The following is a 26,779-nucleotide window of genomic DNA, read 5'->3' on the forward strand; positions in this document are numbered from 1 at the left end:
TGGGTCACATATTGCCACCATCAGATTGAGTCTAAACTGATGTTATTTGCTGGTTGCTTGCATGTAAGGCGTGTACCTCAAAAGTGAATAAGCCACGTGGTCACAGCGTACATTGAGCCTTTACCCTATTGGTGACTTCAGTCCAGTTTTGAATCTCTCTTCTGAAATCTCAAAGGACTCCTTGTACCAAATTCTTATGAATCCGATTTGGCTCTTCTCATAAAAATACTTATGAGACTCGGTGGTTATGGTGTATTTTCCAGTGTCAGGCCAAAGGGGATCATGCTACGTCTGTTTCTGTAGTGTAGTGGTTATCACGTTCGCTTAACACGCGAAAGGTCCCCAGCTCGAAACTGGGCAGAAACAACTTCCTATGTCTCAGCTATTTGCCAACACAGTGAGGTCAGAATGTTCTGGCAGAAAATGTATGTGACTCATAGCATCTCCATTCGCCATTGCTGTCATCCACATTGAGTGTGATTTTGCAGATGCGGCGTCGAATTTGAGAAACTCTAGGAATGGCAAACTTTCCGTTATCTCTCAGTCTGTCACTGCTTTGTCTGTCACCCTCAAGCTCAAGCCAAGGTCATGCAAGGCTCATCCCAGGGGTTTGAAAGCAGACACCAGCAAAGAGAGGAACCTCCCAAATGGAAGCAGCATTAGAGATTCTGAACTGCTTGTTGAACAGAAGACAGAGGTATGTTATGTCGCTTGTTTCTTCTCTTTGTGAGAGATTTGGGACAGTAAGCTATACTTCAGTTTTCACAAAGAGCTCAATGTAACAAATTCCTAACATTCGGATGTGGCTACTCTAACGAGAAAAACAAATTGGACCCACACGTATTTGTGGGTCAAGCAGAGGTGCTTGGTGACATGTCAGTTTCTGCAGTGTAGTGGTTATCACGTTCGCTTCACACGCGAAAGGTCCCCAGCTCGAAACTGGGCAGAAACATCTTTGTGCGATGATGCTTTAGTCAAACTACTTGGGACCCAACTTCTGTGTCTCCGTTTGATATACTGGGTTTCAGAGACTGTTGTTCCAAGGATCCATGAAGACAATAACACTTGATGTTTTTCACAGTGAGAGTGTTTTTAAAGATGTGGTGGCAACATTGAGAAAAAATTGGGATGGCAAGGCTTATTCCAGGGGTTTTGAAAGGAGACACCAGCAAAGAGAAGAACCTCCCAGATGACTATTAAGGCCCAGTTGGGTTCAGTATTCATCCCAAATGCAGTATACTCTGAGCATATATGAAATCTTTGCAAATTCAGTGTACACAAAGTCGCCAATGTAAGTCCTCAGTCCTTTTCAAAATCCAGTTTACTGGAGTAGAAAGCCAGTTCACCAAAAGATTTCTCATCATCCCCCCAACAGAAAGAGTACAATGTATTAAAAGTCAGAACAGCGCCACCTTTTTTTAGAAATGGCCGAGTTTTGCAGTGAAGCAGTCCTCGTTAGTATAGTGGCAAGTATCTCCGCCTGTCACGCGGAAGACCGGGGTTCGATTCCCCGACGAGGAGTCCATCTTTGTTTTCTACTCAATCTTCACAACAGGGCAAATCAGAAGTAATGCTCCAGTATGCAGCTCTCAAGGTTAGGCTTTAATCCCATCCCCCGAAACAACTGCCTTCAACCATTAATGTAGTAACAGTGGTACCTGGATCACAACAACCACACACAACCTGCCTGCTCTCTTTGAGAATGGGTCACATATTGCCACCATCAGATTGAGTCTAAACTGATGTTATTTGCTGGTTGCTTGCATGTAAGGCGTGTACCTCAAAAGTGAATAAGCCACGTGGTCACAGCGTACATTGAGCCTTTACCCTATTGGTGACTTCAGTCCAGTTTTGAATCTCTCTTCTGAAATCTCAAAGGACTCCTTGTACCAAATTCTTATGAATCCGATTTGGCTCTTCTCATAAAAATACTTATGAGACTCGGTGGTTATGGTGTATTTTCCAGTGTCAGGCCAAAGGGGATCATGCTACGTCTGTTTCTGTAGTGTAGTGGTTATCACGTTCGCTTAACACGCGAAAGGTCCCCAGCTCGAAACTGGGCAGAAACAACTTCCTATGTCTCAACTATTTTCCAACACAGTGAGGTCAGAATGTTCTGGCAGCAAATGTATGTGACTCATAGCATCTCCATTCGCCATTGCTGTCATCCACATTGAGTGTGATTTTGCAGATGCGGCGTCGAATTTGAGAAACTCTAGGAATGGCAAACTTTCCGTTATCTCTCAGTCTGTCACTTCTTTGTCTGTCACCCTCAAGCTCAAGCCAAGGTCATGCAAGGCTCATCCCAGGGGTTTGAAAGCAGACACCAGCAAAGAGAGGAACCTCCCAAATGGAAGCAGCATTAGAGATTCTGAACTGCTTGTTGAACAGAAGACAGAGGTATGTTATGTCGCTTGTTTCTTCTCTTTGTGAGAGATTTGGGACAGTAAGCTATACTTCAGTTTTCACAAAGAGCTCAATGTAACAAATTCCTAACATTCGGATGTGGCTACTCTAACGAGAAAAACAAATTGGACCCACACGTATTTGTGGGTCAAGCAGAGGTGCTTGGTGACATGTCAGTTTCTGTAGTGTAGTGGTTATCACGTTCGCTTCACACGCGAAATGTCCCCAGCTCGAAACTGGGCAGAAACATCTTTGTGCGATGATGCTTTAGTCAAACTACTTGGGACCCAACTTCTGTGTCTCCGTTTGATATACTGGGTTTCAGAGACTGTTGTTCCAAGGATCCATGAAGACAATAACACTTGATGTTTTTCACAGTGAGAGTGTTTTTAAAGATGTGGTGGCAACATTGAGAAAAAATTGGGATGGCAAGGCTTATTCCAGGGGTTTTGAAAGGAGACACCAGCAAAGAGAAGAACCTCCCAGATGACTATTAAGGCCCAGTTGGGTTCAGTATTCATCCCAAATGCAGTATACTCTGAGCATATATGAAATCTTTGCAAATTCAGTGTACACAAAGTCGCCAATGTAAGTCCTCAGTCCTTTTCAAAATCCAGTTTACTGGAGTAGAAAGCCAGTTCACCAAAAGATTTCTCATCATCCCCCCAACAGAAAGAGTACAATGTATTAAAAGTCAGAACAGCGCCACCTTTTTTTAGAAATGGCCGAGTTTTGCAGTGAAGCAGTCCTCGTTAGTATAGTGGCAAGTATCTCCGCCTGTCACGCGGAAGACCGGGGTTCGATTCCCCGACGAGGAGTCCATCTTTGTTTTCTACTCAATCTTCACAACAGGGCAAATCAGAAGTAATGCTCCAGTATGCAGCTCTCAAGGTTAGGCTTTAATCCCATCCCCCGAAACAACTGCCTTCAACCATTAATGTAGTAACAGTGGTACCTGGATCACAACAACCACACACAACCTGCCTGCTCCCTTTGAGAATGGGTCACATATTGCCACCATCAGATTGAGTCTAAACTGATGTTATTTGCTGGTTGCTTGCATGTAAGGCGTGTACCTCAAAAGTGAATAAGCCACGTGGTCACAGCTTACATTGAGCCTTTACCCTATTGGTGACTTCAGTCCAGTTTTGAATCTCTCTTCTGAAATCTCAAAGGACTCCTTGTACCAAATTCTTATGAATCCGATTTGGCTCTTCTCATAAAAATACTTATGAGACTCGGTGGTTATGGTGTATTTTCCAGTGTCAGGCCAAAGGGGATCATGCTACGTCTGTTTCTGTAGTGTAGTGGTTATCACGTTCGCTTAACACGCGAAAGGTCCCCAGCTCGAAACTGGGCAGAAACAACTTCCTATGTCTCAGCTATTTTCCAACACAGTGAGGTCAGAATGTTCTGGCAGAAAATGTATGTGACTCATAGCATCTCCATTCGCCATTGCTGTTATCCACATTGAGTGTGATTTTGCAGATGCGGCGTCGAATTTGAGAAACTCTAGGAATGGCAAACTTTCCGTTATCTCTCAGTCTGTCACTGCTTTGTCTGTCACCCTCAAGCTCAAGCCAAGGTCATGCAAGGCTCATCCCAGGGGTTTGAAAGCAGACACCAGCAAAGAGAGGAACCTCCCAAATGGAAGCAGCATTAGAGATTCTGAACTGCTTGTTGAACAGAAGACAGAGGTATGTTATGTCGCTTGTTTCTTCTCTTTGTGAGAGATTTGGGACAGTAAGCTATACTTCAGTTTTCACAAAGAGCTCAATGTAACAAATTCCTAACATTCGGATGTGGCTACTCTAACGAGAAAAACAAATTGGACCCACACGTATTTGTGGGTCAAGCAGAGGTGCTTGGTGACATGTCAGTTTCTGTAGTGTAGTGGTTATCACGTTCGCTTCACACGCGAAAGGTCCCCAGCTCGAAACTGGGCAGAAACATCTTTGTGCGATGATGCTTTAGTCAAACTACTTGGGACCCAACTTCTGTGTCTCCGTTTGATATACTGGGTTTCAGAGACTGTTGTTCCAAGGATCCATGAAGACAATAAAACTTGATGTTTTTCACAGTGAGAGTGTTTTTAAAGATGTGGTGGCAACATTGAGAAAAAATTGGGATGGCAAGGCTTATTCCAGGGGTTTTGAAAGGAGACACCAGCAAAGAGAAGAACCTCCCAGATGACTATTAAGGCCCAGTTGGGTTCAGTATTCATCCCAAATGCAGTATACTCTGAGCATATATGAAATCTTTGCAAATTCAGTGTACACAAAGTCGCCAATGTAAGTCCTCAGTCCTTTTCAAAATCCAGTTTACTGGAGTAGAAAGCCAGTTCACCAAAAGATTTCTCATCATCCCCCCAACAGAAAGAGTACAATGTATTAAAAGTCAGAACAGCGCCACCTTTTTTTAGAAATGGCCGAGTTTTGCAGTGAAGCAGTCCTCGTTAGTATAGTGGCAAGTATCTCCGCCTGTCACGCGGAAGACCGGGGTTCGATTCCCCGACGAGGAGTCCATCTTTGTTTTCTACTCAATCTTCACAACAGGGCAAATCAGAAGTAATGCTCCAGTATGCAGCTCTCAAGGTTAGGCTTTAATCCCATCCCCCGAAACAACTGCCTTCAACCATTAATGTAGTAACAGTGGTACCTGGATCACAACAACCACACACAACCTGCCTGCTCTCTTTGAGAATGGGTCACATATTGCCACCATCAGATTGAGTCTAAACTGATGTTATTTGCTGGTTGCTTGCATGTAAGGCGTGTACCTCAAAAGTGAATAAGCCACGTGGTCACAGCGTACATTGAGCCTTTACCCTATTGGTGACTTCAGTCCAGTTTTGAATCTCTCTTCTGAAATCTCAAAGGACTCCTTGTACCAAATTCTTATGAATCTGATTTGGCTCTTCTCATAAAAATACTTATGAGACTCGGTGGTTATGGTGTATTTTCCAGTGTCAGGCCAAAGGGGATCATGCTACGTCTGTTTCTGTAGTGTAGTGGTTATCACGTTCGCTTAACACGCGAAAGGTCCCCAGCTCGAAACTGGGCAGAAACAACTTCCTATGTCTCAGCTATTTGCCAACACAGTGAGGTCAGAATGTTCTGGCAGAAAATGTATGTGACTCATAGCATCTCCATTCGCCATTGCTGTCATCCACATTGAGTGTGATTTTGCAGATGCGGCGTCGAATTTGAGAAACTCTAGGAATGGCAAACTTTCCGTTATCTCTCAGTCTGTCACTGCTTTGTCTGTCACCCTCAAGCTCAAGCCAAGGTCATGCAAGGCTCATCCCAGGGGTTTGAAAGCAGACACCAGCAAAGAGAGGAACCTCCCAAATGGAAGCAGCATTAGAGATTCTGAACTGCTTGTTGAACAGAAGACAGAGGTATGTTATGTCGCTTGTTTCTTCTCTTTGTGAGAGATTTGGGACAGTAAGCTATACTTCAGTTTTCACAAAGAGCTCAATGTAACAAATTCCTAACATTCGGATGTGGCTACTCTAACGAGAAAAACAAATTGGACCCACACGTATTTGTGGGTCAAGCAGAGGTGCTTGGTGACATGTCAGTTTCTGTAGTGTAGTGGTTATCACGTTCGCTTCACACGCGAAAGGTCCCCAGCTCGAAACTGGGCAGAAACATCTTTGTGCGATGATGCTTTAGTCAAACTACTTGGGACCCAACTTCTGTGTCTCCGTTTGATATACTGGGTTTCAGAGACTGTTGTTCCAAGGATCCATGAAGACAATAACACTTGATGTTTTTCACAGTGAGAGTGTTTTTAAAGATGTGGTGGCAACATTGAGAAAAAATTGGGATGGCAAGGCTTATTCCAGGGGTTTTGAAAGGAGACACCAGCAAAGAGAAGAACCTCCCAGATGACTATTAAGGCCCAGTTGGGTTCAGTATTCATCCCAAATGCAGTATACTCTGAGCATATATGAAATCTTTGCAAATTCAGTGTACACAAAGTCGCCAATGTAAGTCCTCAGTCCTTTTCAAAATCCAGTTTACTGGAGTAGAAAGCCAGTTCACCAAAAGATTTCTCATCATCCCCCCAACAGAAAGAGTACAATGTATTAAAAGTCAGAACAGCGCCACCTTTTTTTAGAAATGGCCGAGTTTTGCAGTGAAGCAGTCCTCGTTAGTATAGTGGCAAGTATCTCCGCCTGTCACGCGGAAGACCGGGGTTCGATTCCCCGACGAGGAGTCCATCTTTGTTTTCTACTCAATCTTCACAACAGGGCAAATCAGAAGTAATGCTCCAGTATGCAGCTCTCAAGGTTAGGCTTTAATCCCATCCCCCGAAACAACTGCCTTCAACCATTAATGTAGTAACAGTGGTACCTGGATCACAACAACCACACACAACCTGCCTGCTCTCTTTGAGAATGGGTCACATATTGCCACCATCAGATTGAGTCTAAACTGATGTTATTTGCTGGTTGCTTGCATGTAAGGCGTGTACCTCAAAAGTGAATAAGCCACGTGGTCACAGCGTACATTGAGCCTTTACCCTATTGGTGACTTCAGTCCAGTTTTGAATCTCTCTTCTGAAATCTCAAAGGACTCCTTGTACCAAATTCTTATGAATCCGATTTGGCTCTTCTCATAAAAATACTTATGAGACTCGGTGGTTATGGTGTATTTTCCAGTGTCAGGCCAAAGGGGATCATGCTACGTCTGTTTCTGTAGTGTAGTGGTTATCACGTTCGCTTAACACGCGAAAGGTCCCCAGCTCGAAACTGGGCAGAAACAACTTCCTATGTCTCAACTATTTTCCAACACAGTGAGGTCAGAATGTTCTGGCAGCAAATGTATGTGACTCATAGCATCTCCATTCGCCATTGCTGTCATCCACATTGAGTGTGATTTTGCAGATGCGGCGTCGAATTTGAGAAACTCTAGGAATGGCAAACTTTCCGTTATCTCTCAGTCTGTCACTTCTTTGTCTGTCACCCTCAAGCTCAAGCCAAGGTCATGCAAGGCTCATCCCAGGGGTTTGAAAGCAGACACCAGCAAAGAGAGGAACCTCCCAAATGGAAGCAGCATTAGAGATTCTGAACTGCTTGTTGAACAGAAGACAGAGGTATGTTATGTCGCTTGTTTCTTCTCTTTGTGAGAGATTTGGGACAGTAAGCTATACTTCAGTTTTCACAAAGAGCTCAATGTAACAAATTCCTAACATTCGGATGTGGCTACTCTAACGAGAAAAACAAATTGGACCCACACGTATTTGTGGGTCAAGCAGAGGTGCTTGGTGACATGTCAGTTTCTGTAGTGTAGTGGTTATCACGTTCGCTTCACACGCGAAATGTCCCCAGCTCGAAACTGGGCAGAAACATCTTTGTGCGATGATGCTTTAGTCAAACTACTTGGGACCCAACTTCTGTGTCTCCGTTTGATATACTGGGTTTCAGAGACTGTTGTTCCAAGGATCCATGAAGACAATAACACTTGATGTTTTTCACAGTGAGAGTGTTTTTAAAGATGTGGTGGCAACATTGAGAAAAAATTGGGATGGCAAGGCTTATTCCAGGGGTTTTGAAAGGAGACACCAGCAAAGAGAAGAACCTCCCAGATGACTATTAAGGCCCAGTTGGGTTCAGTATTCATCCCAAATGCAGTATACTCTGAGCATATATGAAATCTTTGCAAATTCAGTGTACACAAAGTCGCCAATGTAAGTCCTCAGTCCTTTTCAAAATCCAGTTTACTGGAGTAGAAAGCCAGTTCACCAAAAGATTTCTCATCATCCCCCCAACAGAAAGAGTACAATGTATTAAAAGTCAGAACAGCGCCACCTTTTTTTAGAAATGGCCGAGTTTTGCAGTGAAGCAGTCCTCGTTAGTATAGTGGCAAGTATCTCCGCCTGTCACGCGGAAGACCGGGGTTCGATTCCCCGACGAGGAGTCCATCTTTGTTTTCTACTCAATCTTCACAACAGGGCAAATCAGAAGTAATGCTCCAGTATGCAGCTCTCAAGGTTAGGCTTTAATCCCATCCCCCGAAACAACTGCCTTCAACCATTAATGTAGTAACAGTGGTACCTGGATCACAACAACCACACACAACCTGCCTGCTCCCTTTGAGAATGGGTCACATATTGCCACCATCAGATTGAGTCTAAACTGATGTTATTTGCTGGTTGCTTGCATGTAAGGCGTGTACCTCAAAAGTGAATAAGCCACGTGGTCACAGCTTACATTGAGCCTTTACCCTATTGGTGACTTCAGTCCAGTTTTGAATCTCTCTTCTGAAATCTCAAAGGACTCCTTGTACCAAATTCTTATGAATCCGATTTGGCTCTTCTCATAAAAATACTTATGAGACTCGGTGGTTATGGTGTATTTTCCAGTGTCAGGCCAAAGGGGATCATGCTACGTCTGTTTCTGTAGTGTAGTGGTTATCACGTTCGCTTAACACGCGAAAGGTCCCCAGCTCGAAACTGGGCAGAAACAACTTCCTATGTCTCAGCTATTTTCCAACACAGTGAGGTCAGAATGTTCTGGCAGAAAATGTATGTGACTCATAGCATCTCCATTCGCCATTGCTGTTATCCACATTGAGTGTGATTTTGCAGATGCGGCGTCGAATTTGAGAAACTCTAGGAATGGCAAACTTTCCGTTATCTCTCAGTCTGTCACTGCTTTGTCTGTCACCCTCAAGCTCAAGCCAAGGTCATGCAAGGCTCATCCCAGGGGTTTGAAAGCAGACACCAGCAAAGAGAGGAACCTCCCAAATGGAAGCAGCATTAGAGATTCTGAACTGCTTGTTGAACAGAAGACAGAGGTATGTTATGTCGCTTGTTTCTTCTCTTTGTGAGAGATTTGGGACAGTAAGCTATACTTCAGTTTTCACAAAGAGCTCAATGTAACAAATTCCTAACATTCGGATGTGGCTACTCTAACGAGAAAAACAAATTGGACCCACACGTATTTGTGGGTCAAGCAGAGGTGCTTGGTGACATGTCAGTTTCTGTAGTGTAGTGGTTATCACGTTCGCTTCACACGCGAAAGGTCCCCAGCTCGAAACTGGGCAGAAACATCTTTGTGCGATGATGCTTTAGTCAAACTACTTGGGACCCAACTTCTGTGTCTCCGTTTGATATACTGGGTTTCAGAGACTGTTGTTCCAAGGATCCATGAAGACAATAAAACTTGATGTTTTTCACAGTGAGAGTGTTTTTAAAGATGTGGTGGCAACATTGAGAAAAAATTGGGATGGCAAGGCTTATTCCAGGGGTTTTGAAAGGAGACACCAGCAAAGAGAAGAACCTCCCAGATGACTATTAAGGCCCAGTTGGGTTCAGTATTCATCCCAAATGCAGTATACTCTGAGCATATATGAAATCTTTGCAAATTCAGTGTACACAAAGTCGCCAATGTAAGTCCTCAGTCCTTTTCAAAATCCAGTTTACTGGAGTAGAAAGCCAGTTCACCAAAAGATTTCTCATCATCCCCCCAACAGAAAGAGTACAATGTATTAAAAGTCAGAACAGCGCCACCTTTTTTTAGAAATGGCCGAGTTTTGCAGTGAAGCAGTCCTCGTTAGTATAGTGGCAAGTATCTCCGCCTGTCACGCGGAAGACCGGGGTTCGATTCCCCGACGAGGAGTCCATCTTTGTTTTCTACTCAATCTTCACAACAGGGCAAATCAGAAGTAATGCTCCAGTATGCAGCTCTCAAGGTTAGGCTTTAATCCCATCCCCCGAAACAACTGCCTTCAACCATTAATGTAGTAACAGTGGTACCTGGATCACAACAACCACACACAACCTGCCTGCTCTCTTTGAGAATGGGTCACATATTGCCACCATCAGATTGAGTCTAAACTGATGTTATTTGCTGGTTGCTTGCATGTAAGGCGTGTACCTCAAAAGTGAATAAGCCACGTGGTCACAGCGTACATTGAGCCTTTACCCTATTGGTGACTTCAGTCCAGTTTTGAATCTCTCTTCTGAAATCTCAAAGGACTCCTTGTACCAAATTCTTATGAATCCGATTTGGCTCTTCTCATAAAAATACTTATGAGACTCGGTGGTTATGGTGTATTTTCCAGTGTCAGGCCAAAGGGGATCATGCTACGTCTGTTTCTGTAGTGTAGTGGTTATCACGTTCGCTTAACACGCGAAAGGTCCCCAGCTCGAAACTGGGCAGAAACAACTTCCTATGTCTCAGCTATTTGCCAACACAGTGAGGTCAGAATGTTCTGGCAGAAAATGTATGTGACTCATAGCATCTCCATTCGCCATTGCTGTCATCCACATTGAGTGTGATTTTGCAGATGCGGCGTCGAATTTGAGAAACTCTAGGAATGGCAAACTTTCCGTTATCTCTCAGTCTGTCACTGCTTTGTCTGTCACCCTCAAGCTCAAGCCAAGGTCATGCAAGGCTCATCCCAGGGGTTTGAAAGCAGACACCAGCAAAGAGAGGAACCTCCCAAATGGAAGCAGCATTAGAGATTCTGAACTGCTTGTTGAACAGAAGACAGAGGTATGTTATGTCGCTTGTTTCTTCTCTTTGTGAGAGATTTGGGACAGTAAGCTATACTTCAGTTTTCACAAAGAGCTCAATGTAACAAATTCCTAACATTCGGATGTGGCTACTCTAACGAGAAAAACAAATTGGACCCACACGTATTTGTGGGTCAAGCAGAGGTGCTTGGTGACATGTCAGTTTCTGTAGTGTAGTGGTTATCACGTTCGCTTCACACGCGAAAGGTCCCCAGCTCGAAACTGGGCAGAAACATCTTTGTGCGATGATGCTTTAGTCAAACTACTTGGGACCCAACTTCTGTGTCTCCGTTTGATATACTGGGTTTCAGAGACTGTTGTTCCAAGGATCCATGAAGACAATAACACTTGATGTTTTTCACAGTGAGAGTGTTTTTAAAGATGTGGTGGCAACATTGAGAAAAAATTGGGATGGCAAGGCTTATTCCAGGGGTTTTGAAAGGAGACACCAGCAAAGAGAAGAACCTCCCAGATGACTATTAAGGCCCAGTTGGGTTCAGTATTCATCCCAAATGCAGTATACTCTGAGCATATATGAAATCTTTGCAAATTCAGTGTACACAAAGTCGCCAATGTAAGTCCTCAGTCCTTTTCAAAATCCAGTTTACTGGAGTAGAAAGCCAGTTCACCAAAAGATTTCTCATCATCCCCCCAACAGAAAGAGTACAATGTATTAAAAGTCAGAACAGCGCCACCTTTTTTTAGAAATGGCCGAGTTTTGCAGTGAAGCAGTCCTCGTTAGTATAGTGGCAAGTATCTCCGCCTGTCACGCGGAAGACCGGGGTTCGATTCCCCGACGAGGAGTCCATCTTTGTTTTCTACTCAATCTTCACAACAGGGCAAATCAGAAGTAATGCTCCAGTATGCAGCTCTCAAGGTTAGGCTTTAATCCCATCCCCCGAAACAACTGCCTTCAACCATTAATGTAGTAACAGTGGTACCTGGATCACAACAACCACACACAACCTGCCTGCTCTCTTTGAGAATGGGTCACATATTGCCACCATCAGATTGAGTCTAAACTGATGTTATTTGCTGGTTGCTTGCATGTAAGGCGTGTACCTCAAAGTGAATAAGCCACGTGGTCACAGCGTACATTGAGCCTTTACCCTATTGGTGACTTCAGTCCAGTTTTGAATCTCTCTTCTGAAATCTCAAAGGACTCCTTGTACCAAATTCTTATGAATCCGATTTGGCTCTTCTCATAAAAATACTTATGAGACTCGGTGGTTATGGTGTATTTTCCAGTGTCAGGCCAAAGGGGATCATGCTACGTCTGTTTCTGTAGTGTAGTGGTTATCACGTTCGCTTAACACGCGAAAGGTCCCCAGCTCGAAACTGGGCAGAAACAACTTCCTATGTCTCAACTATTTTCCAACACAGTGAGGTCAGAATGTTCTGGCAGAAAATGTATGTGACTCATAGCATCTCCATTCGCCATTGCTGTCATCCACATTGAGCGTGATTTTGCAGATGCGGCGTCGAATTTGAGAAACTCTAGGAATGGCAAACTTTCCGTTATCTCTCAGTCTGTCACTGCTTTGTCTGTCACCCTCAAGCTCAAGCCAAGGTCATGCAAAGCTCATCCCAGGGGTTTGAAAGCAGACACCAGCAAAGAGAGGAACCTCCCAAATGGAAGCAGCATTAGAGATTCTGAACTGCTTGTTGAACAGAAGACAGAGGTATGTTATGTCGCTTGTTTCTTCTCTTTGTGAGAGATTTGGGACAGTAAGCTATACTTCAGTTTTCACAAAGAGCTCAATGTAACAAATTCCTAACATTCGGATGTGGCTACTCTAACGAGAAAAACAAATTGGACCCACACGTATTTGTGGGTCAAGCAGAGGTGCTTGGTGACATGTCAGTTTCTGTAGTGTAGTGGTTATCACGTTCGCTTCACACGCGAAATGTCCCCAGCTCGAAACTGGGCAGAAACATCTTTGTGCGATGATGCTTTAGTCAAACTACTTGGGACCCAACTTCTGTGTCTCCGTTTGATATACTGGGTTTCAGAGACTGTTGTTCCAAGGATCCATGAAGACAATAACACTTGATGTTTTTCACAGTGAGAGTGTTTTTAAAGATGTGGTGGCAACATTGAGAAAAAATTGGGATGGCAAGGCTTATTCCAGGGGTTTTGAAAGGAGACACCAGCAAAGAGAAGAACCTCCCAGATGACTATTAAGGCCCAGTTGGGTTCAGTATTCATCCCAAATGCAGTATACTCTGAGCATATATGAAATCTTTGCAAATTCAGTGTACACAAAGTCGCCAATGTAAGTCCTCAGTCCTTTTCAAAATCCAGTTTACTGGAGTAGAAAGCCAGTTCACCAAAAGATTTCTCATCATCCCCCCAACAGAAAGAGTACAATGTATTAAAAGTCAGAACAGCGCCACCTTTTTTTAGAAATGGCCGAGTTTTGCAGTGAAGCAGTCCTCGTTAGTATAGTGGCAAGTATCTCCGCCTGTCACGCGGAAGACCGGGGTTCGATTCCCCGACGAGGAGTCCATCTTTGTTTTCTACTCAATCTTCACAACAGGGCAAATCAGAAGTAATGCTCCAGTATGCAGCTCTCAAGGTTAGGCTTTAATCCCATCCCCCGAAACAACTGCCTTCAACCATTAATGTAGTAACAGTGGTACCTGGATCACAACAACCACACACAACCTGCCTGCTCCCTTTGAGAATGGGTCACATATTGCCACCATCAGATTGAGTCTAAACTGATGTTATTTGCTGGTTGCTTGCATGTAAGGCGTGTACCTCAAAAGTGAATAAGCCACGTGGTCACAGCGTACATTGAGCCTTTACCCTATTGGTGACTTCAGTCCAGTTTTGAATCTCTCTTCTGAAATCTCAAAGGACTCCTTGTACCAAATTCTTATGAATCCGATTTGGCTCTTCTCATAAAAATACTTATGAGACTCGGTGGTTATGGTGTATTTTCCAGTGTCAGGCCAAAGGGGATCATGCTACGTCTGTTTCTGTAGTGTAGTGGTTATCACGTTCGCTTAACACGCGAAAGGTCCCCAGCTCGAAACTGGGCAGAAACAACTTCCTATGTCTCAGCTATTTTCCAACACAGTGAGGTCAGAATGTTCTGGCAGAAAATGTATGTGACTCATAGCATCTCCATTCGCCATTGCTGTTATCCACATTGAGTGTGATTTTGCAGATGCGGCGTCGAATTTGAGAAACTCTAGGAATGGCAAACTTTCCGTTATCTCTCAGTCTGTCACTGCTTTGTCTGTCACCCTCAAGCTCAAGCCAAGGTCATGCAAGGCTCATCCCAGGGGTTTGAAAGCAGACACCAGCAAAGAGAGGAACCTCCCAAATGGAAGCAGCATTAGAGATTCTGAACTGCTTGTTGAACAGAAGACAGAGGTATGTTATGTCGCTTGTTTCTTCTCTTTGTGAGAGATTTGGGACAGTAAGCTATACTTCAGTTTTCACAAAGAGCTCAATGTAACAAATTCCTAACATTCGGATGTGGCTACTCTAACGAGAAAAACAAATTGGACCCACACGTATTTGTGGGTCAAGCAGAGGTGCTTGGTGACATGTCAGTTTCTGTAGTGTAGTGGTTATCACGTTCGCTTCACACGCGAAAGGTCCCCAGCTCGAAACTGGGCAGAAACATCTTTGTGCGATGATGCTTTATTCAAACTACTTGGGACCCAACTTCTGTGTCTCCGTTTGATATACTGGGTTTCAGAGACTGTTGTTCCAAGGATCCATGAAGACAATAACACTTGATGTTTTTCACAGTGAGAGTGTTTTTAAAGATGTGGTGGCAACATTGAGAAAAAATTGGGATGGCAAGGCTTATTCCAGGGGTTTTGAAAGGAGACACCAGCAAAGAGAAGAACCTCCCAGATGACTATTAAGGCCCAGTTGGGTTCAGTATTCATCCCAAATGCAGTATACTCTGAGCATATATGAAATCTTTGCAAATTCAGTGTACACAAAGTCGCCAATGTAAGTCCTCAGTCCTTTTCAAAATCCAGTTTACTGGAGTAGAAAGCCAGTTCACCAAAAGATTTCTCATCATCCCCCCAACAGAAAGAGTACAATGTATTAAAAGTCAGAACAGCGCCACCTTTTTTTAGAAATGGCCGAGTTTTGCAGTGAAGCAGTCCTCGTTAGTATAGTGGCAAGTATCTCCGCCTGTCACGCGGAAGACCGGGGTTCGATTCCCCGACGAGGAGTCCATCTTTGTTTTCTACTCAATCTTCACAACAGGGCAAATCAGAAGTAATGCTCCAGTATGCAGCTCTCAAGGTTAGGCTTTAATCCCATCCCCCGAAACAACTGCCTTCAACCATTAATGTAGTAACAGTGGTACCTGGATCACAACAACCACACACAACCTGCCTGCTCTCTTTGAGAATGGGTCACATATTGCCACCATCAGATTGAGTCTAAACTGATGTTATTTGCTGGTTGCTTGCATGTAAGGCGTGTACCTCAAAAGTGAATAAGCCACGTGGTCACAGCGTACATTGAGCCTTTACCCTATTGGTGACTTCAGTCCAGTTTTGAATCTCTCTTCTGAAATCTCAAAGGACTCCTTGTACCAAATTCTTATGAATCCGATTTGGCTCTTCTCATAAAAATACTTATGAGACTCGGTGGTTATGGTGTATTTTCCAGTGTCAGGCCAAAGGGGATCATGCTACGTCTGTTTCTGTAGTGTAGTGGTTATCACGTTCGCTTAACACGCGAAAGGTCCCCAGCTCGAAACTGGGCAGAAACAACTTCCTATGTCTCAGCTATTTGCCAACACAGTGAGGTCAGAATGTTCTGGCAGAAAATGTATGTGACTCATAGCATCTCCATTCGCCATTGCTGTCATCCACATTGAGTGTGATTTTGCAGATGCGGCGTCGAATTTGAGAAACTCTAGGAATGGCAAACTTTCCGTTATCTCTCAGTCTGTCACTGCTTTGTCTGTCACCCTCAAGCTCAAGCCAAGGTCATGCAAGGCTCATCCCAGGGGTTTGAAAGCAGACACCAGCAAAGAGAGGAACCTCCCAAATGGAAGCAGCATTAGAGATTCTGAACTGCTTGTTGAACAGAAGACAGAGGTATGTTATGTCGCTTGTTTCTTCTCTTTGTGAGAGATTTGGGACAGTAAGCTATACTTCAGTTTTCACAAAGAGCTCAATGTAACAAATTCCTAACATTCGGATGTGGCTACTCTAACGAGAAAAACAAATTGGACCCACACGTATTTGTGGGTCAAGCAGAGGTGCTTGGTGACATGTCAGTTTCTGTAGTGTAGTGGTTATCACGTTCGCTTCACACGCGAAAGGTCCCCAGCTCGAAACTGGGCAGAAACATCTTTGTGCGATGATGCTTTAGTCAAACTACTTGGGACCCAACTTCTGTGTCTCCGTTTGATATACTGGGTTTCAGAGACTGTTGTTCCAAGGATCCATGAAGACAATAACACTTGATGTTTTTCACAGTGAGAGTGTTTTTAAAGATGTGGTGGCAACATTGAGAAAAAATTGGGATGGCAAGGCTTATTCCAGGGGTTTTGAAAGGAGACACCAGCAAAGAGAAGAACCTCCCAGATGACTATTAAGGCCCAGTTGGGTTCAGTATTCATCCCAAATGCAGTATACTCTGAGCATATATGAAATCTTTGCAAATTCAGTGTACACAAAGTCGCCAATGTAAGTCCTCAGTCCTTTTCAAAATCCAGTTTACTGGAGTAGAAAGCCAGTTCACCAAAAGATTTCTCATCATCCCCCCAACAGAAAGAGTACAATGTATTAAAAGTCAGAACAGCGCCACCTTTTTTTAGAAATGGCCGAGTTTTGCAGTGAAGCAGTCCTCGTTAGTATAGTGGCAAGTATCTCCGCCTGTCACGCGGAAGACCGGGGTTCGATTCCCCGACGAGGAGTCCATCTTTGTTTTCTACTCAATCTTCACAACAGGGCAAATCAGAAGTAATGCTCCAGTATGCAGCTCTCAAGGTTAGGCTTTAATCCCATCCCCCGAAACAACTGCCTTCAACCATTAATGTAGTAACAGTGGTACCTGGATCACAACAACCACACACAACCTGCCTGCTCCCTTTGAGAATGGGTCACATATTGCCACCATCAGATTGAGTCTAAACTGATGTTATTTGCTGGTTGCTTGCATGTAAGGCGTGTACCTCAAAAGTGAATAAGCCACGTGGTCACAGCTTACATTGAGCCTTTACCCTATTGGTGACTTCAGTCCAGTTTTGAATCTCTCTTCTGAAATCTCAAAGGACTCCTTGTACCAAATTCTTATGAATCCGATTTGGCTCTTCTCATAAAAATACTTATGAGACTCGGTGGTTATGGTGTATTTTCCAGTGTCAGGCCAAAGGGGATCATGCTACGTCTGTTTCTGTAGTGTAGTGGTTATCACGTTCGCTTAACACGCGAAAGGTCCCCAGCTCGAAACTGGGCAGAAACAACTTCCTATGTCTCAACTATTTTCCAACACAGTGAGGTCAGAATGTTCTGGCAGAAAATGTATGTGACTCATAGCATCTCCATTCGCCATTGCTGTCATCCACATTGAGTGTGATTTTGCAGATGCGGCGTCGAATTTGAGAAACTCTAGGAATGGCAAACTTTCCGTTATCTCTCAGTCTGTCACTGCTTTGTCTGTCACCCTCAAGCTCAAGCCAAGGTCATGCAAGGCTCATCCCAGGGGTTTGAAAGCAGACACCAGCAAAGAGAGGAACCTCCCAAATGGAGGCAGCATTAGAGATTCTGAACTGCTTGTTGAACAGAAGACAGAGGTATGTTATGTCGCTTGTTTCTTCTCTTTGTGAGAGATTTGGGACAGTAAGCTATACTTCAGTTTTCACAAAGAGCTCAATGTAACAAATTCCTAACATTCGGATGTGGCTACTCTAACGAGAAAAACAAATTGGACCCACACGTATTTGTGGGTCAAGCAGAGGTGCTTGGTGACATGTCAGTTTCTGTAGTGTAGTGGTTATCACGTTCGCTTCACACGCGAAAGGTCCCCAGCTCGAAACTGGGCAGAAACATCTTTGTGCGATGATGCTTTAGTCAAACTACTTGGGACCCAACTTCTGTGTCTCCGTTTGATATACTGGGTTTCAGAGACTGTTGTTCCAAGGATCCATGAAGACAATAACACTTGATGTTTTTCACAGTGAGAGTTTTTTTAAAGATGTGGTGGCAACATTGAGAAAAAATTGGGATGGCAAGGCTTATTCCAGGGGTTTTGAAAGGAGACACCAGCAAAGAGAAGAACCTCCCAGATGACTATTAAGGCCCAGTTGGGTTCAGTATTCATCCCAAAGGCAGTATACTCTGAGCATATATGAAATCTTTGCAAATTCAGTGTACACAAAGTCGCCAATGTAAGTCCTCAGTCCTTTTCAAAATCCAGTTTACTGGAGTAGAAAGCCAGTTCACCAAAAGATTTCTCATCATCCCCCCAACAGAAAGAGTACAATGTATTAAAAGTCAGAACAGCGCCACCTTTTTTTAGAAATGGCCGAGTTTTGCAGTGAAGCAGTCCTCGTTAGTATAGTGGCAAGTATCTCCGCCTGTCACGCGGAAGACCGGGGTTCGATTCCCCGACGAGGAGTCCATCTTTGTTTTCTACTCAATCTTCACAACAGGGCAAATCAGAAGTAATGCTCCAGTATGCAGCTCTCAAGGTTAGGCTTTAATCCCATCCCCCGAAACAACTGCCTTCAACCATTAATGTAGTAACAGTGGTACCTGGATCACAACAACCACACACAACCTGCCTGCTCCCTTTGAGAATGGGTCACATATTGCCACCATCAGATTGAGTCTAAACTGATGTTATTTGCTGGTTGCTTGCATGTAAGGCGTGTACCTCAAAAGTGAATAAGCCACGTGGTCACAGCTTACATTGAGCCTTTACCCTATTGGTGACTTCAGTCCAGTTTTGAATCTCTCTTCTGAAATCTCAAAGGACTCCTTGTACCAAATTCTTATGAATCCGATTTGGCTCTTCTCATAAAAATACTTATGAGACTCGGTGGTTATGGTGTATTTTCCAGTGTCAGGCCAAAGGGGATCATGCTACGTCTGTTTCTGTAGTGTAGTGGTTATCACGTTCGCTTAACACGCGAAAGGTCCCCAGCTCGAAACTGGGCAGAAACAACTTCCTATGTCTCAGCTATTTTCCAACACAGTGAGGTCAGAATGTTCTGGCAGAAAATGTATGTGACTCATAGCATCTCCATTCGCCATTGCTGTCATCCACATTGAGTGTGATTTTGCAGATGCGGCGTCGAATTTGAGAAACTCTAGGAATGGCAAACTTTCCGTTATCTCTCAGTCTGTCACTGCTTTGTCTGTCACCCTCAAGCTCAAGCCAAGGTCATGCAAGGCTCATCCCAGGGGTTTGAAAGCAGACACCAGCAAAGAGAGGAACCTCCCAAATGGAAGCAGCATTAGAGATTCTGAACTGCTTGTTGAACAGAAGACAGAGGTATGTTATGTCGCTTGTTTCTTCTCTTTGTGAGAGATTTGGGACAGTAAGCTATACTTCAGTTTTCACAAAGAGCTCAATGTAACAAATTCCTAACATTCGGATGTGGCTACTCTAACGAGAAAAACAAATTGGACCCACACGTATTTGTGGGTCAAGCAGAGGTGCTTGGTGACATGTCAGTTTCTGTAGTGTAGTGGTTATCACGTTCGCTTCACACGCGAAATGTCCCCAGCTCGAAACTGGGCAGAAACATCTTTGTGCGATGATGCTTTAGTCAAACTACTTGGGACCCAACTTCTGTGTCTCCGTTTGATATACTGGGTTTCAGAGACTGTTGTTCCAAGGATCCATGAAGACAATAACACTTGATGTTTTTCACAGTGAGAGTGTTTTTAAAGATGTGGTGGCAACATTGAGAAAAAATTGGGATGGCAAGGCTTATTCCAGGGGTTTTGAAAGGAGACACCAGCAAAGAGAAGAACCTCCCAGATGACTATTAAGGCCCAGTTGGGTTCAGTATTCATCCCAAATGCAGTATACTCTGAGCATATATGAAATCTTTGCAAATTCAGTGTACACAAAGTCGCCAATGTAAGTCCTCAGTCCTTTTCAAAATCCAGTTTACTGGAGTAGAAAGCCAGTTCACCAAAAGATTTCTCATCATCCCCCCAACAGAAAGAGTACAATGTATTAAAAGTCAGAACAGCGCCACCTTTTTTTAGAAATGGCCGAGTTTTGCAGTGAAGCAGTCCTCGTTAGTATAGTGGCAAGTATCTCCGCCTGTCACGCGGAAGACCGGGGTTCGATTCCCCGACGAGGAGTCCATCTTTGTTTTCTACTCAATCTTCACAACAGGGCAAATCAGAAGTAATGCTCCAGTATGCAGCTCTCAAGGTTAGGCTTTAATCCCATCCCCCGAAACAACTGCCTTCAACCATTAATGTAGTAACAGTGGTACCTGGATCACAACAACCACACACAACCTGCCTGCTCCCTTTGAGAATGGGTCACATATTGCCACCATCAGATTGAGTCTAAACTGATGTTATTTGCTGGTTGCTTGCATGTAAGGCGTGTACCTCAAAAGTGAATAAGCCACGTGGTCACAGCGTACATTGAGCCTTTACCCTATTGGTGACTTCAGTCCAGTTTTGAATCTCTCTTCTGAAATCTCAAAGGACTCCTTGTACCAAATTCTTATGAATCCGATTTGGCTCTTCTCATAAAAATACTTATGAGACTCGGTGGTTATGGTGTATTTTCCAGTGTCAGGCCAAAGGGGATCATGCTACGTCTGTTTCTGTAGTGTAGTGGTTATCACGTTCGCTTAACACGCGAAAGGTCCCCAGCTCGAAACTGGGCAGAAACAACTTCCTATGTCTCAACTATTTTCCAACACAGTGAGGTCAGAATGTTCTGGCAGAAAATGTATGTGACTCATAGCATCTCCATTCGCCATTGCTGTCATCCACATTGAGCGTGATTTTGCAGATGCGGCGTCGAATTTGAGAAACTCTAGGAATGGCAAACTTTCCGTTATCTCTCAGTCTGTCACTGCTTTGTCTGTCACCCTCAAGCTCAAGCCAAGGTCATGCAAAGCTCATCCCAGGGGTTTGAAAGCAGACACCAGCAAAGAGAGGAACCTCCCAAATGGAAGCAGCATTAGAGATTCTGAACTGCTTGTTGAACAGAAGACAGAGGTATGTTGTGTCGCTTGTTTCTTCTCTTTGTGAGAGATTTGGGACAGTAAGCTATACTTCAGTTTTCACAAAGAGCTCAATGTAACAAATTCCTAACATTCGGATGTGGCTACTCTAACGAGAAAAACAAATTGGACCCACACGTATTTGTGGGTCAAGCAGAGGTGCTTGGTGACATGTCAGTTTCTGTAGTGTAGTGGTTATCACGTTCGCTTCACACGCGAAAGGTCCCCAGCTCGAAACTGGGCAGAAACATCTTTGTGCGATGATGCTTTAGTCAAACTACTTGGGACCCAACTTCTGTGTCTCCGTTTGATATACTGGGTTTCAGAGACTGTTGTTCCAAGGATCCATGAAGACAATAACACTTGATGTTTTTCACAGTGAGAGTGTTTTTAAAGATGTGGTGGCAACATTGAGAAAAAATTGGGATGGCAAGGCTTATTCCAGGGGTTTTGAAAGGAGACACCAGCAAAGAGAAGAACCTCCCAGATGACTATTAAGGCCCAGTTGGGTTCAGTATTCATCCCAAATGCAGTATACTCTGAGCATATATGAAATCTTTGCAAATTCAGTGTACACAAAGTCGCCAATGTAAGTCCTCAGTCCTTTTCAAAATCCAGTTTACTGGAGTAGAAAGCCAGTTCACCAAAAGATTTCTCATCATCCCCCCAACAGAAAGAGTACAATGTATTAAAAGTCAGAACAGCGCCACCTTTTTTTAGAAATGGCCGAGTTTTGCAGTGAAGCAGTCCTCGTTAGTATAGTGGCAAGTATCTCCGCCTGTCACGCGGAAGACCGGGGTTCGATTCCCCGACGAGGAGTCCATCTTTGTTTTCTACTCAATCTTCACAACAGGGCAAATCAGAAGTAATGCTCCAGTATGCAGCTCTCAAGGTTAGGCTTTAATCCCATCCCCCGAAACAACTGCCTTCAACCATTAATGTAGTAACAGTGGTACCTGGATCACAACAACCACACACAACCTGCCTGCTCTCTTTGAGAATGGGTCACATATTGCCACCATCAGATTGAGTCTAAACTGATGTTATTTGCTGGTTGCTTGCATGTAAGGCGTGTACCTCAAAAGTGAATATGCCACGTGGTCACAGCGTACATTGAGCCTTTACCCTATTGGTGACTTCAGTCCAGTTTTGAATCTCTCTTCTGAAATCTCAAAGGACTCCTTGTACCAAATTCTTATGAATCCGATTTGGCTCTTCTCATAAAAATACTTATGAGACTCGGTGGTTATGGTGTATTTTCCAGTGTCAGGCCAAAGGGGATCATGCTACGTCTGTTTCTGTAGTGTAGTGGTTATCACGTTCGCTTAACACGCGAAAGGTCCCCAGCTCGAAACTGGGCAGAAACAACTTCCTATGTCTCAACTATTTTCCAACACAGTGAGGTCAGAATGTTCTGGCAGAAAATGTATGTGACTCATAGCATCTCCATTCGCCATTGCTGTCATCCACATTGAGTGTGATTTTGCAGATGCGGCGTCGAATTTGAGAAACTCTAGGAATGGCAAACTTTCCGTTATCTCTCAGTCTGTCACTGCTTTGTCTGTCACCCTCAAGCTCAAGCCAAGGTCATGCAAGGCTCATCCCAGGGGTTTGAAAGCAGACACCAGCAAAGAGAGGAACCTCCCAAATGGAGGCAGCATTAGAGATTCTGAACTGCTTGTTGAACAGAAGACAGAGGTATGTTATGTCGCTTGTTTCTTCTCTTTGTGAGAGATTTGGGACAGTAAGCTATACTTCAGTTTTCACAAAGAGCTCAATGTAACAAATTCCTAACATTCGGATGTGGCTACTCTAACGAGAAAAACAAATTGGACCCACACGTATTTGTGGGTCAAGCAGAGGTGCTTGGTGACATGTCAGTTTCTGTAGTGTAGTGGTTATCACGTTCGCTTCACACGCGAAAGGTCCCCAGCTCGAAACTGGGCAGAAACATCTTTGTGCGATGATGCTTTAGTCAAACTACTTGGGACCCAACTTTTGTGTCTCCGTTTGATATACTGGGTTTCAGAGACTGTTGTTCCAAGGATCCATGAAGACAATAACACTTGATGTTTTTCACAGTGAGAGTTTTTTTAAAGATGTGGTGGCAACATTGAGAAAAAATTGGGATGGCAAGGCTTATTCCAGGGGTTTTGAAAGGAGACACCAGCAAAGAGAAGAACCTCCCAGATGACTATTAAGGCCCAGTTGGGTTCAGTATTCATCCCAAAGGCAGTATACTCTGAGCATATATGAAATCTTTGCAAATTCAGTGTACACAAAGTCGCCAATGTAAGTCCTCAGTCCTTTTCAAAATCCAGTTTACTGGAGTAGAAAGCCAGTTCACCAAAAGATTTCTCATCATCCCCCCAACAGAAAGAGTACAATGTATTAAAAGTCAGAACAGCGCCACCTTTTTTTAGAAATGGCCGAGTTTTGCAGTGAAGCAGTCCTCGTTAGTATAGTGGCAAGTATCTCCGCCTGTCACGCGGAAGACCGGGGTTCGATTCCCCGACGAGGAGTCCATCTTTGTTTTCTACTCAATCTTCACAACAGGGCAAATCAGAAGTAATGCTCCAGTATGCAGCTCTCAAGGTTAGGCTTTAATCCCATCCCCCGAAACAACTGCCTTCAACCATTAATGTAGTAACAGTGGTACCTGGATCACAACAACCACACACAACTTGCCTGCTCTCTTTGAGAATGGGTCACATATTGCCACCATCAGATTGAGTCTAAACTTATGTTATTTGCTGGTTGCTTGCATGTAAGGCGTGTACCTCAAAAGTGAATAAGCCACGTGGTCACAGCGTACATTGAGCCTTTACCCTATTGGTGACTTCAGTCCAGTTTTGAATCTCTCTTCTGAAATCTCAAAGGACTCCTTGTACCAAATTCTTATGAATCCGATTTGGCTCTTCTCATAAAAATACTTATGAGACTCGGTGGTTATGGTGTATTTTCCAGTGTCAGGCCAAAGGGGATCATGCTACGTCTGTTTCTGTAGTGTAGTGGTTATCACGTTCGCTTAACACGCGAAAGGTCCCCAGCTCGAAACTGGGCAGAAACAACTTCCTATGTCTCAACTATTTTCCAACACAGTGAGGTCAGAATGTTCTGGCAGAAAATGTATGTGACTCATAGCATCTCCATTCGCCATTGCTGTCATCCACATTGAGCGTGATTTTGCAGATGCGGCGTCGAATTTGAGAAACTCTAGGAATGGCAAACTTTCCGTTATCTCTCAGTCTGTCACTGCTTTGTCTGTCACCCTCAAGCTCAAGCCAAGGTCATGCAAAGCTCATCCCAGGGGTTTGAAAGCAGACACCAGCAAAGAGAGGAACCTCCCAAATGGAAGCAGCATTAGAGATTCTGAACTGCTTGTTGAACAGAAGACAGAGGTATGTTATGTCGCTTGTTTCTTCTCTTTGTGAGAGATTTGGGACAGTAAGCTATACTTCAGTTTTCACAAAGAGCTCAATGTAACAAATTCCTAACATTCGGATGTGGCTACTCTAACGAGAAAAACAAATTGGACCCACACGTATTTGTGGGTCAAGCAGAGGTGCTTGGTGACATGTCAGTTTCTGTAGTGTAGTGGTTATCACGTTCGCTTCACACGCGAAATGTCCCCAGCTCGAAACTGGGCAGAAACATCTTTGTGCGATGATGCTTTAGTCAAACTACTTGGGACCCAACTTCTGTGTCTCCGTTTGATATACTGGGTTTCAGAGACTGTTGTTCCAAGGATCCATGAAGACAATAACACTTGATGTTTTTCACAGTGAGAGTGTTTTTAAAGATGTGGTGGCAACATTGAGAAAAAATTGGGATGGCAAGGCTTATTCCAGGGGTTTTGAAAGGAGACACCAGCAAAGAGAAGAACCTCCCAGATGACTATTAAGGCCCAGTTGGGTTCAGTATTCATCCCAAATGCAGTATACTCTGAGCATATATGAAATCTTTGCAAATTCAGTGTACACAAAGTCGCCAATGTAAGTCCTCAGTCCTTTTCAAAATCCAGTTTACTGGAGTAGAAAGCCAGTTCACCAAAAGATTTCTCATCATCCCCCCAACAGAAAGAGTACAATGTATTAAAAGTCAGAACAGCGCCACCTTTTTTTAGAAATGGCCGAGTTTTGCAGTGAAGCAGTCCTCGTTAGTATAGTGGCAAGTATCTCCGCCTGTCACGCGGAAGACCGGGGTTCGATTCCCCGACGAGGAGTCCATCTTTGTTTTCTACTCAATCTTCACAACAGGGCAAATCAGAAGTAATGCTCCAGTATGCAGCTCTCAAGGTTAGGCTTTAATCCCATCCCCCGAAACAACTGCCTTCAACCATTAATGTAGTAACAGTGGTACCTGGATCACAACAACCACACACAACCTGCCTGCTCTCTTTGAGAATGGGTCACATATTGCCACCATCAGATTGAGTCTAAACTGATGTTATTTGCTGGTTGCTTGCATGTAAGGCGTGTACCTCAAAAGTGAATATGCCACGTGGTCACAGCGTACATTGAGCCTTTACCCTATTGGTGACTTCAGTCCAGTTTTGAATCTCTCTTCTGAAATCTCAAAGGACTCCTTGTACCAAATTCTTATGAATCCGATTTGGCTCTTCTCATAAAAATACTTATGAGACTCGGCGGTTATGGTGTATTTTCCAGTGTCAGGCCAAAGGGGATCATGCTACGTCTGTTTCTGTAGTGTAGTGGTTATCACGTTCGCTTAACACGCGAAAGGTCCCCAGCTCGAAACTGGGCAGAAACAACTTCCTATGTCTCAACTATTTTCCAACACAGTGAGGTCAGAATGTTCTGGCAGAAAATGTATGTGACTCATAGCATCTCCATTCGCCATTGCTGTCATCCACATTGAGTGTGATTTTGCAGATGCGGCGTCGAATTTGAGAAACTCTAGGAATGGCAAACTTTCCGTTATCTCTCAGTCTGTCACTGCTTTGTCTGTCACCCTCAAGCTCAAGCCAAGGTCATGCAAGGCTCATCCCAGGGGTTTGAAAGCAGACACCAGCAAAGAGAGGAACCTCCCAAATGGAGGCAGCATTAGAGATTCTGAACTGCTTGTTGAACAGAAGACAGAGGTATGTTATGTCGCTTGTTTCTTCTCTTTGTGAGAGATTTGGGACAGTAAGCTATACTTCAGTTTTCACAAAGAGCTCAATGTAACAAATTCCTAACATTCGGATGTGGCTACTCTAACGAGAAAAACAAATTGGACCCACACGTATTTGTGGGTCAAGCAGAGGTGCTTGGTGACATGTCAGTTTCTGTAGTGTAGTGGTTATCACGTTCGCTTCACACGCGAAAGGTCCCCAGCTCGAAACTGGGCAGAAACATCTTTGTGCGATGATGCTTTAGTCAAACTACTTGGGACCCAACTTCTGTGTCTCCGTTTGATATACTGGGTTTCAGAGACTGTTGTTCCAAGGATCCATGAAGACAATAACACTTGATGTTTTTCACAGTGAGAGTTTTTTTAAAGATGTGGTGGCAACATTGAGAAAAAATTGGGATGGCAAGGCTTATTCCAGGGGTTTTGAAAGGAGACACCAGCAAAGAGAAGAACCTCCCAGATGACTATTAAGGCCCAGTTGGGTTCAGTATTCATCCCAAAGGCAG

The 26,779-nt window shown here is 43.9% G+C and overlaps 18 non-coding genes across 18 annotated transcripts; all 18 read left to right on the forward strand.

Annotated features, from left to right (window-relative positions):
• The first annotated feature begins 8,261 nt into the window (after positions 1–8,261).
• trnad-guc (transfer RNA aspartic acid (anticodon GUC)) lies at positions 8,262–8,333 on the forward strand. Its single transcript has one exon. It is a non-coding gene; the product is annotated as a tRNA-Asp (tRNA).
• Positions 8,334–9,964: 1,631 nt separating this feature from the next.
• On the forward strand, positions 9,965–10,036 carry trnad-guc (transfer RNA aspartic acid (anticodon GUC)). Its single transcript has one exon. It is a non-coding gene; the product is annotated as a tRNA-Asp (tRNA).
• Positions 10,037–11,667: 1,631 nt separating this feature from the next.
• Positions 11,668–11,739, forward strand: trnad-guc (transfer RNA aspartic acid (anticodon GUC)). Its single transcript has one exon. It is a non-coding gene; the product is annotated as a tRNA-Asp (tRNA).
• Positions 11,740–13,369: 1,630 nt separating this feature from the next.
• On the forward strand, positions 13,370–13,441 carry trnad-guc (transfer RNA aspartic acid (anticodon GUC)). The gene has a single exon. It is a non-coding gene; the product is annotated as a tRNA-Asp (tRNA).
• A 1,631-nt stretch (positions 13,442–15,072) lies between these two features.
• On the forward strand, positions 15,073–15,144 carry trnad-guc (transfer RNA aspartic acid (anticodon GUC)). The gene has a single exon. It is a non-coding gene; the product is annotated as a tRNA-Asp (tRNA).
• Positions 15,145–16,775: 1,631 nt separating this feature from the next.
• On the forward strand, positions 16,776–16,847 carry trnad-guc (transfer RNA aspartic acid (anticodon GUC)). Its single transcript has one exon. It is a non-coding gene; the product is annotated as a tRNA-Asp (tRNA).
• Positions 16,848–17,322: 475 nt separating this feature from the next.
• Positions 17,323–17,395, forward strand: trnav-aac (transfer RNA valine (anticodon AAC)). The gene has a single exon. It is a non-coding gene; the product is annotated as a tRNA-Val (tRNA).
• A 1,083-nt stretch (positions 17,396–18,478) lies between these two features.
• On the forward strand, positions 18,479–18,550 carry trnad-guc (transfer RNA aspartic acid (anticodon GUC)). The gene has a single exon. It is a non-coding gene; the product is annotated as a tRNA-Asp (tRNA).
• Positions 18,551–19,025: 475 nt separating this feature from the next.
• Positions 19,026–19,098, forward strand: trnav-aac (transfer RNA valine (anticodon AAC)). The gene has a single exon. It is a non-coding gene; the product is annotated as a tRNA-Val (tRNA).
• Positions 19,099–20,181: 1,083 nt separating this feature from the next.
• trnad-guc (transfer RNA aspartic acid (anticodon GUC)) lies at positions 20,182–20,253 on the forward strand. The gene has a single exon. It is a non-coding gene; the product is annotated as a tRNA-Asp (tRNA).
• A 475-nt stretch (positions 20,254–20,728) lies between these two features.
• trnav-aac (transfer RNA valine (anticodon AAC)) lies at positions 20,729–20,801 on the forward strand. Its single transcript has one exon. It is a non-coding gene; the product is annotated as a tRNA-Val (tRNA).
• A 1,083-nt stretch (positions 20,802–21,884) lies between these two features.
• trnad-guc (transfer RNA aspartic acid (anticodon GUC)) lies at positions 21,885–21,956 on the forward strand. Its single transcript has one exon. It is a non-coding gene; the product is annotated as a tRNA-Asp (tRNA).
• A 475-nt stretch (positions 21,957–22,431) lies between these two features.
• On the forward strand, positions 22,432–22,504 carry trnav-aac (transfer RNA valine (anticodon AAC)). Its single transcript has one exon. It is a non-coding gene; the product is annotated as a tRNA-Val (tRNA).
• A 1,083-nt stretch (positions 22,505–23,587) lies between these two features.
• trnad-guc (transfer RNA aspartic acid (anticodon GUC)) lies at positions 23,588–23,659 on the forward strand. The gene has a single exon. It is a non-coding gene; the product is annotated as a tRNA-Asp (tRNA).
• Positions 23,660–24,134: 475 nt separating this feature from the next.
• On the forward strand, positions 24,135–24,207 carry trnav-aac (transfer RNA valine (anticodon AAC)). The gene has a single exon. It is a non-coding gene; the product is annotated as a tRNA-Val (tRNA).
• Positions 24,208–25,290: 1,083 nt separating this feature from the next.
• Positions 25,291–25,362, forward strand: trnad-guc (transfer RNA aspartic acid (anticodon GUC)). Its single transcript has one exon. It is a non-coding gene; the product is annotated as a tRNA-Asp (tRNA).
• A 475-nt stretch (positions 25,363–25,837) lies between these two features.
• trnav-aac (transfer RNA valine (anticodon AAC)) lies at positions 25,838–25,910 on the forward strand. Its single transcript has one exon. It is a non-coding gene; the product is annotated as a tRNA-Val (tRNA).
• A 513-nt stretch (positions 25,911–26,423) lies between these two features.
• trnav-cac (transfer RNA valine (anticodon CAC)) lies at positions 26,424–26,496 on the forward strand. The gene has a single exon. It is a non-coding gene; the product is annotated as a tRNA-Val (tRNA).
• The last annotated feature ends 283 nt before the right edge of the window (positions 26,497–26,779 follow it).

This window comes from Limanda limanda, chromosome 4 (genome assembly GCF_963576545.1).
Source record: "Limanda limanda chromosome 4, fLimLim1.1, whole genome shotgun sequence".
Lineage (NCBI taxonomy): Eukaryota > Metazoa > Chordata > Actinopteri > Pleuronectiformes > Pleuronectidae > Limanda > Limanda limanda.